Source organism: Pinus tabuliformis, chromosome 4_1 (assembly GCF_031772625.1).
Source record: "Pinus tabuliformis cultivar Carrire ecotype Pingquan chromosome 4_1, CPIR1, whole genome shotgun sequence".
Taxonomy (NCBI): Eukaryota; Viridiplantae; Streptophyta; class Pinopsida; order Pinales; family Pinaceae; genus Pinus; species Pinus tabuliformis.
In genome coordinates, this window is record NC_142303.1 from 707,145,605 (window position 1) to 707,154,899 (window position 9,295).

Below are 9,295 nucleotides of genomic sequence, written 5' to 3' on the forward strand. Positions count from 1 at the left end.
GCATATGACAGGTGATAAAGAAAAACTTGAATCATATTCTACTTTAGAAAAGGGAAAGAAAGTTTCTTTTGGAAATGATACTCCTGCAGCTATAAAAGGAAAAGGCACTGCCCAGTTAAAAGAAAATGTCAAAGCTGGAAATGTTTTGTATGTTGATGGATTGAAGCATAATCTTCTGAGTGTCAACCAGATGTGTGATCAAGGAACCGAGGTGATATTTAGATCAAATGGATGTCATGTTCGTGATCTTGATACAGGTAAAACAGTGATCAAAGGTGAAAGAACTCCAAATAATCTATACATATTTGAAGAAGGACAACAACAATGCTATCTAAGCAAGGATGATGAAGATTGGTTATGGCACTGGAGGTTGGGGCATCTAAGCTTTTCACAAATAAGGAAAGCATGCAAATATTAGGCAGTTCGCGGTCTTCCAGATATCAAAATTTGAGACAACACCATATGCAAATCATGTCAGTTTGGAAAGCAAACCAGAACTAACTTTCCGGAGAAGGAAGGATCAACTAGCATGCCTCTTGAGCTAGTACATACAGATGTATGTGGTCCATTCAGGAAAAGGACACCTCTAGGAGAAGAATACTTAATATTATTCATTGACGATTTCTCCAGGTTTGTCTGGTTAGGACTTATGAAGCACAAAGATGAATGTTGGGTCAAAGCAATGGATGAAGAACTTGAGCAGATCGAAAAGAACAACACTTGGGAGTTGGTTCCTAGACCAAAGGATAAGAATGTTATAGGGACAAAATGGGTCTTCAAAAATAAATTGAATGAAAATGGAGAAGTAATTAGAAACAAGGCCAGACTTGTTTGTAAAGGGTATGCGCAGCAAGAAGGAATAGATTTTGAAGAAACTTTTGTTACTGTTGCAAGACTTGAGGCCATCCGAATGTTCCTTGCTCTCTCAAGCTTTCAAAACTTCAAAGTATTTCAAATGGACGTGAAATCAGCCTTTCTGAATGGAGACTTGGAAGAAGAAGTATACATTGAGCATCCAGATGGTTTTATTCTTGGAAATGATCCAAATCTTGTATGCAGATTGAAAAAGGCTCTCTATGGTCTCAAACAAGCTGCAAGGGCTTGGTACTATCCTTTGGACAAATATCTTCATCAACAAGGTTTTTCAAAAGGATCAGCAGATAGCAATCTTTATATAAAAGTTGAAAACAACAAATTGCTAATACTTGTTGTGTATGTAGATGACATTATCTTTGGTAGCAATGAAGAAGCTATGAGTCAAAGCTTTGCCTTCGTAATGCAGAAAGAATTTGAAATGTCCTTACTGGGAGAACTAACATATTTTCTTGGTTTGCAAATCCAACAAAAAGAAGGAGGGATCTTTTTGTCTCAAACCAAGTATCTCAAGCAGATTTTGAAGAAATATGGCATGGAAGATGCAAAACCAGTATGTACACCCATGGTCACAGGATGTAACCTCAGTTCAAATGATGAATCAGCAGCAGTGCATCAACCAACCTACAGATCTATGATTGGAAGTCTACTTTATTTGACAGGTACCCGACCAGACATAATGCATGCAGTAGGAATAGTTGGAAGATTTCAGGAAAATCCAAAGGAAACTCATCTTCAGGCAGTAAAGAGAATCTTCAAATATCTTCAAGGAACTCAAAAATATGGCTTATGGTATCCTAGAGATACAGATCTCACACTTCATGCTTATACAGATGCAGATTGGGCCGGAAGCGTGGATGACAGGAAGAGCACAAGTGGTGGTGCATTCTTTATGGGTTCCAGATTAGTATCTTGGTTCAGCAAGAAACAGAGTTCGATTGCCTTGTCTACAGCTGAAGCGGAATATGTTGCTGCTGCATCTTGCTGCACTCAACTCCTTTGGATGATGCAGACCTTGCAGGACTTTCAAATCACTTGTATACCACCCATCTCCATCTTATGTGACAATACAAGTGCAATCAGCATTTCAAAGAACCCAGTCATGCATTCAAAGACCAAGCACATACCGATCAAGTATCATTTTCTCCGGGAACAAGTACTTGAACAAAAGGTCAAGTTGGAGTATGTTCCTTCTAAGGAACAAGTTGCTGATATACTCACCAAACCATTTCCCAGGGAGACTTTTGAATACCTCAGGCAAAAGCTGGGGTTGTTGATGCATCATCTTGTTGTTGACTCTCTTCTGATGGTTGGTTGTACGCAAGGCTCATCTGGGGTATATGCGTACATGCGCTGGGTTGCGGATTGGTCGAAGATCGAATGGCACAGGTTCAGGGGGAACATATAATGCATTGTTGGCATTATGGAGGACGTACATAAGGAGATCATGGATGCTGGTCTGAATATTGCCGCAATATGTCTCTATCTCTTTCATGGTCATTCATGGTGTTTGGTGGATTATGGTTCTTCTTTGCAGATCTGGTTTATAGTCAGGGGGAGCATGTTCTTAGGGGGACCCTAACCCTTTGCCCTTGATGTCAAAGGGGGAGAATGACGTTGAAGATCTTGAGGTTGCCATCAAGTCCAAAGGGGGAGATTGTTGGCATTATGATTCTGGTATGGCTCTATGATTCATGTGTTGTACTTGATGGCAACTCATACAGGTGGCAAAACTCTGATCAGGCTCTCGAAATGATAAAAATTAAGAGGTCCACATATGCTCAGTGAAAAGTGTGCGTACCCGCAGGTACGCCATGCAGGAGCTGCGGCCATACACGCAGGTCACCTGTTCAGAAGGTGCGGACCCCCAGTTCACTCACTTCAAGGCAGAGAAGCGCGCTCACGTGGGGTTTCTTATGTTTGGCCCATGGTATTTAGCCCGTCGTTCTTGATTCTATGGTTTTGGCCCGTGGTATAGGATCTAATTTAGCCCCAGTTTGGATCCCTTGTATTTTTTATTCATGGTTTTGTCCCATGGTGTGGATAAGGGCTTGACTATAAATAGAGAAGGAGATCACTTGGCCAATGTATCTTTGCAAATTGTATATCTTAAGATCTGAAATATTGGGTTATCGGTTTAAAAGCTTGATCTATATAAAAGAGAAGTTGAAAGTGAATCTATGAAGTGTGATCTCTCGGGCGCATGATCAGATCTGGGCATCTGACTATCTGTGGCACACTGGTGGACTACCAATTCGGCCCTAATCAGAGGTTCGCAGGTGATTAACAGTGCAAGTGCGGGGGTACGCAGAGCAGAAGAAGACGCAGTGCGTGGGTACGCACAGCAGAAGAAGGCGCAGTGCGTGGGTACGCACAGCAGAAGAAGGCGCAGTGCGTGGGTACGCAGCGCGATAGAGGTTCAGGTGCGGAGGCACAGTAAAAGTACGCGGCGCTACAGAAGCCGCAGGTGCGTAGATACGCAGCGTGATAGCATCTGAGGGTGCGTGGCCACAGTAGTAGTACGCGGCGTGATTGAAGAAACAGTGCGTGGGTACGCGGTGCAGTGGAAGGCTCTCTGTGGGGATACGCAGAGACGCAGAAGGTAAACTACGAAGCCACGCAGTCCAGATAAAGAAAAGTTGTGTATCTCTCTTAAGGCATTTATTTGACTGACTTTTCTCTGTTGATAAGGTGTTCTGGGTTTAGTTCACTATTACTATTGATCTGGTTACTGCAGTTGACTGGCTGACTTTCTTTTACTTGATGATCATTTGATGTTCATGGATCCAGTTTGAAAATTTATGAAAAGTGATCCTTGAAAGAAAAGAAGTAGGGGGTTGTAGCTCCCTTCCAGGAGAGACTGGAAAACGAGAGAGAGTTGTAGCTCTCTGCAGGTTGCAGCCTGCGTACTGGTAAAGGACTGCACCAATACAAAATCATTGTAAAAGGAGTTTCTAATTTGAAAGAAGATAGAGACATATTGCAGCAGGTGGTTTTCACCCGCATTGGGTTTCCACCTTATATCTGGTGTTCTTTGGTGTGACTATCTGTTTTTCTTGTTCATGCTCATTATTTTATGGTACTGACATACAAAAATAATTCAAAGTATAAATAAGGAAGATTTATTAAAAGAACTTGATAATACTGATTCACCCCCCCTCTCAGTATTATTTCCAACACTTGGGTGGTCTTCCAACATATATTAGCTTGGCATGGGAACAAATATACATTCACCAAAGGTTGGACTACTAGAGTATTCCTTTCCTCTGCCTCATATGTCATCCTACAGGACACCTTATGGATCGATGTCCTTGGAGCCCTAGCATGATGGAGGGCGTTGGCAGGTAGGTTCGCAGACATGGCAAAACTGGGTGGAAACAAAAGAATATACGAGTTACATCACATCCAGGTAAGGTTCCTATTGTTTATCCTACGTCCTCTGATTTGAATATTAATGGGCATCGTTCCTCTTCTTCACCCTCTCCCCTATCCTCCCCTCCCTTATCCCTTCCCCATGGTGAGTTTGACTCAAATCCTCTGGTTATTTCACTTTCTTCCCCCCCTGCCCAATCGGATCCTTCTCGGTCTCATCCTCCCCTTTACTCTTCTCCTTTCAATATATCTCCCACCACTACTTCCCCTCGTGGTGCCCATCTGATCCCCCTTGTGTTTCTATACCACTTTGATGATTCCCCCCATTTCGTCCCTTTAGAGACATCCCCACATACCCCTCGACCTCCTTCATCTCGTACCCCCCTGAATTCTCACTCAGTTATAACTTCCCCTAGAAATTTGGTGGGCAGTGACATTGATTTATTCTTTTCAAACCTTGCTCTTGACCTTGCTGCTCTTTCCATCCATCGGGTCCTGGTCTTGCCCTCTCCATCCATTAGTCCTAATTCACCCCTCAATATTACAATCGAGCACAAGGGGGGTTGGGTGAGTTCACATTTTTGTGGACATCCTAAAATTAAGCCTATCTCACTCCCTAAATCCTATAAACTATTAGATATTCCTATCATAACATCTTTTGACCCTCGAGCCCTTAGATCAGATGTGCCCACCCACCTTGACCCACGACGATGTGTATTTCCCTAAACTTGCGGGGTCTTGGGGACTCACAAAAATTTCTTTCCCTTAGGAATCTCTTCTCCTCTGTTTGTCCTCATTCTTTTACAAGAAACCATGACGACCTCCCACAAGGTCCTTGATTACTTCATAAATATGCTGCCAGATTGGCACATGGTGGCAGTCGACTCATAGGGTCTATCTAGAGGTTTGGCGATTTTATGGAATCCACAGTGTGCATATATGCGCACTTATAAATGCTTTACATGTATTTTCGTATGAGGACATTTTCATGGTCTTGCAAATCGTATCCATTTTCTTAATTTATATACTACTTAGCGGGACCAAGATAATTTATGGGACCGATTGGATGCTTGTGATTTGTTAAATATACGTTCACTTATCATTGCCATAGATTTCAATGCTACTTTTTCTATGGAAGAATGTTGGGGCTCACAATGCAAAAAGGACCCTCTCATAGACAAACTCCAACAACTCTTTTGTCAAAATAACTTGATGGATATTTTTCCCTCCCCTATGGCATCCACATGGCATAACTATAGGGTTGGAGTACATCACATTGCAAAAATACTATATCATTTCTTGTTCCATGAAAATATTTTAGAACAATTGGGTTTCCTCCATACAAAGGTCCTTAATATTTATGTCTTAGATCATATAGCCATCATATTACAATGGAAATCAGAGGAGGTGAGATTCGGAATTCCTTTTAAATTCAAGAGGATATGGCTTGAGGATGACGACTTCATAGCTTTAGTACAATCCACTTGGACCTCAATGCAATTGGCGCCTCACACCTCCCCTATAATTTCCATTCATGGAGAACTCAGGGCCCTTAAAATTAAGGTCCGAATGTGGGAGCGATCCAAGAAAAAATCCATGTGCTGGGATTTACAGAATATTATGGTAGAAACAGCAAGACTCGATAAGATTATGGACAATGGGAACCCTTCACCCTCTCTCATTAATAAAACTAAGGAACCAGGGGATAAAAAAGGAAGATTTTACATAATCATCAAGTCACTTGGAATTTCAGGAGTAGGGCACTATGGCTTAAAGAAGGGGACAAAAATACTAAATTTTTCCACATATATGCTTATCACTGGAGGAACATCAACACCATCTGGCACATTCGTGGCACAAATGGTAACTTGGTGCATAATACTTCAAACATACAGAGGCTAGCTATCTAATTTTTTAAATCTTTCTATTGAGCATGAGAGGGATCTCGGGTTGAGGACTAAATTTCGGGTTCATATTCCTACCCTTCCATGTTTGATCTGACACAAAATAAATTCTTATATAGGCCCATTGATTTAGACGAGATTCACAGGGTCCTCAAATCCTTAGACAAATGTCCCGGGTCAGATGGATGGACTGTAGAATTCTTTCTACATTTTTTTGATCTGTTGGGTATGGAATTATTACATATGGTAAAAGACTCTAGGATTCATGGCTACATCCCTGGAGCCATCAACTAAACTTTATTTCCCTCATTCCGAAGAAATCTAAGCTAGACATTTTTAAGGATTACGGGCCCATCTCTTTGTTTAATATCACATCTTCGAGGAACAATATGGTTTTCTCCATAACATATTGATCCATGATGTTGTCGCGACAACACAAGAATGTCTCCACTCCATCCATACGAAGAGTCTGGAAGAAATTGTTATGAAAGTGGACCTGTAAAAAGTGTATGACTGCGTAGACTGGGTCTTTCTATGCATCATTATTTCAAGGATTGGAATGGATGTGTACAACATAGAATGGATCATGGCTTGTGTGACCACCGTACAATATGTGGTCATAAATGGATATCCCTAAAAAAAATTGGAGTTGGAAGGGGTTTATGCCAAGGTTGTTCATTATGGCCCCTCTTATTTATACTTTTTATGGATGATCTAAGCCACAAGATCAAAGTTGTGAGAACTGAGAATATTTTTAGAGGTTTAATTTTGGGTAGAGAGATTGAGGTTTCTCACAGTTTCTTTGTAGATGATATTATGACAGTTGGGATGTTATCTAGATCACAATGGATTGCACTCATCACATTTTATGCAGATTTGGTGTGGCTTCAGGCCTTGTGATAAATAAAGCAAAGTCCATTCTTTTATATGCGGGTGGGAATCGTGAGGAGATTGAATAGAATGCCAATATTTTTGGTGTGGCCACACAACCTATAAGTGATGGATTGACAGACCTGGGTTTCAAAATTAAACCAATCAATTACAGAAATAATGATTGGTTGTGGATAGTGGAAAATTTTCACAACAAACTATTTGGATGGGCGCATCGTTGTCTCTCTTTCGGGGGCAAAGTCACTTTCGCACAATTGGTATTGCAACAACTTGTAGTTTATTGGGCACATCTATTTTGTCTCCATGCTGCTATCATCAAAAAAATCAGTGGTATCATGGAAAATTTCATATGGGGAGGCTCTGGAGAACACCACAAATATCATTTTATTAGGTGCGAAAGGACCACGATTCCTAAGCAATATGGAGGCTAGCGGAGCCTGAACATAAATGCTTTTGGGTGGGCACTTCTAATTAATTCCTTATGCCATGTGCTCTTCAACGAGAGTCTATGGAGCGATATCATTCCGACAAAATATTTGGGAGACTTGAAGGCAGATGATTGGATAAGAGATGGACTCAATGGAAAAAAAACATGGGCTTACTCATATGGATCAGTTTTAACAAAATCAAATATTGGTTCTTTAAGTGCACATGTTGGTCATTTGGCTCAGGAAATAACATCATTATTGGAAGAGATCAAATCATGGGTGTTGACGCGGATATGGATATAACTGAAGACATCATATTTAGATATAATACCACAGGCATCCTTTATTTGGCACATGCTATAAGAATGTGGACTGGTAGATTTCCTATCTGGAAAAAGGCGATTGGTATTGGTTTTTCTAGCCCTCTAGTAGAAGCCTTGGAATGATATACCACTGCATTAAATAGATCGCGCATATGCCAATCAGAAGGCGGAGATCACATTGGGTGGGATGGCCTACTTCACGAGGGTTCGATAATGGTGGCAGAAACATATCTTTACACCTTATGCAACTCATTAAATCTACAACAAAAGTGTTGGTTTAGGAGGTTATGGAAGTTATAGGTACCTAGCAAGATTGTTATATATACTTGGCTGGCTTGGAAAGACGAATCGTTGACTTGCGAAAATCCGAAGAAGAAAGGCATGAATGGACCATGATGATGCACCCTTTGCATGACTTCTACATAAACAAACCAACATTTTCTATTGGAATACCTGATAGCAATCTTGGTATGGCATCAGATCTCAAATATCTTTTCTTTCCCTCTACTTTACCACATCTCAATGGAACTGTGTTTGCTTAGGTGGAGTAGATGTACAAGGCAACAGACTATTCCTTTTTTTGTCTTTTGGGAATTATGGAAGGCTAGAAATACCATTATCTTTGATGGCATGACACTCAACATTGACAGAATTGCTATAAATATTATCAATTGGATGGAGTCGCATGAGGAAAAACAAATACAAGCAAATGACTTGAGTTACAGAAACATCTTTTGACAGATCACTTTCCCTGCATGATACTTTGATGGAGCTGCATAAGCTAGAGCATGTGGTTGCGGTGCGTGGTTGCATATGAACAATGAACAACAATACAAGTTATACTAGTCTGGTGGCAATGACACCAACATGCGCGCTGAAATCACAGCTCTATGGGGACTATTGTGGTTTGGAAAAGTATTAGACGTTCAGATCATTCATATTTTTGGTGATTCACAATCTCTTATCAATAATATGATTGGATCTTTCTCCATTTCCCATCCTGGTCTAATGGGTTGCCTCAATCATATTGAACATCTAAAACAATCATTTCAGATTTTCAACATATCCACAGAGAAAACAACACCATGGCAGACACTATGTCAAAGAAAGGACTCACTGCTGTTGCTGGCATGATATATTTTTGTCTTCTAGAACACAACACCATCATTTTTGAAGACACCATCGTTCTTGTTGGAATATTAATTCCAACTGCAGCCAAGCTCGTGGACGCGGCATGGACTATGGCGGCATCAGGACTACGCATCCAAGACCTCAGCACCGGCGTGGATTGACCAGAAAACGGCACCGGATTCTCTCGGGTTGATTTCAGGCGAAAGGAATAAACCGGCGATCGAACCCGAGAACATATAGAGCTGACACGTGGTTCAGCCCTGACGTAACGCAACGTCACGTTCTCGGGAGGTAAACCTCAGCAGTTGTATGCCTTCCGATATCATCCTCCGCCGTCCGATTGTCCTCTTCGTCCTCTGCCGTCGATCTCGGA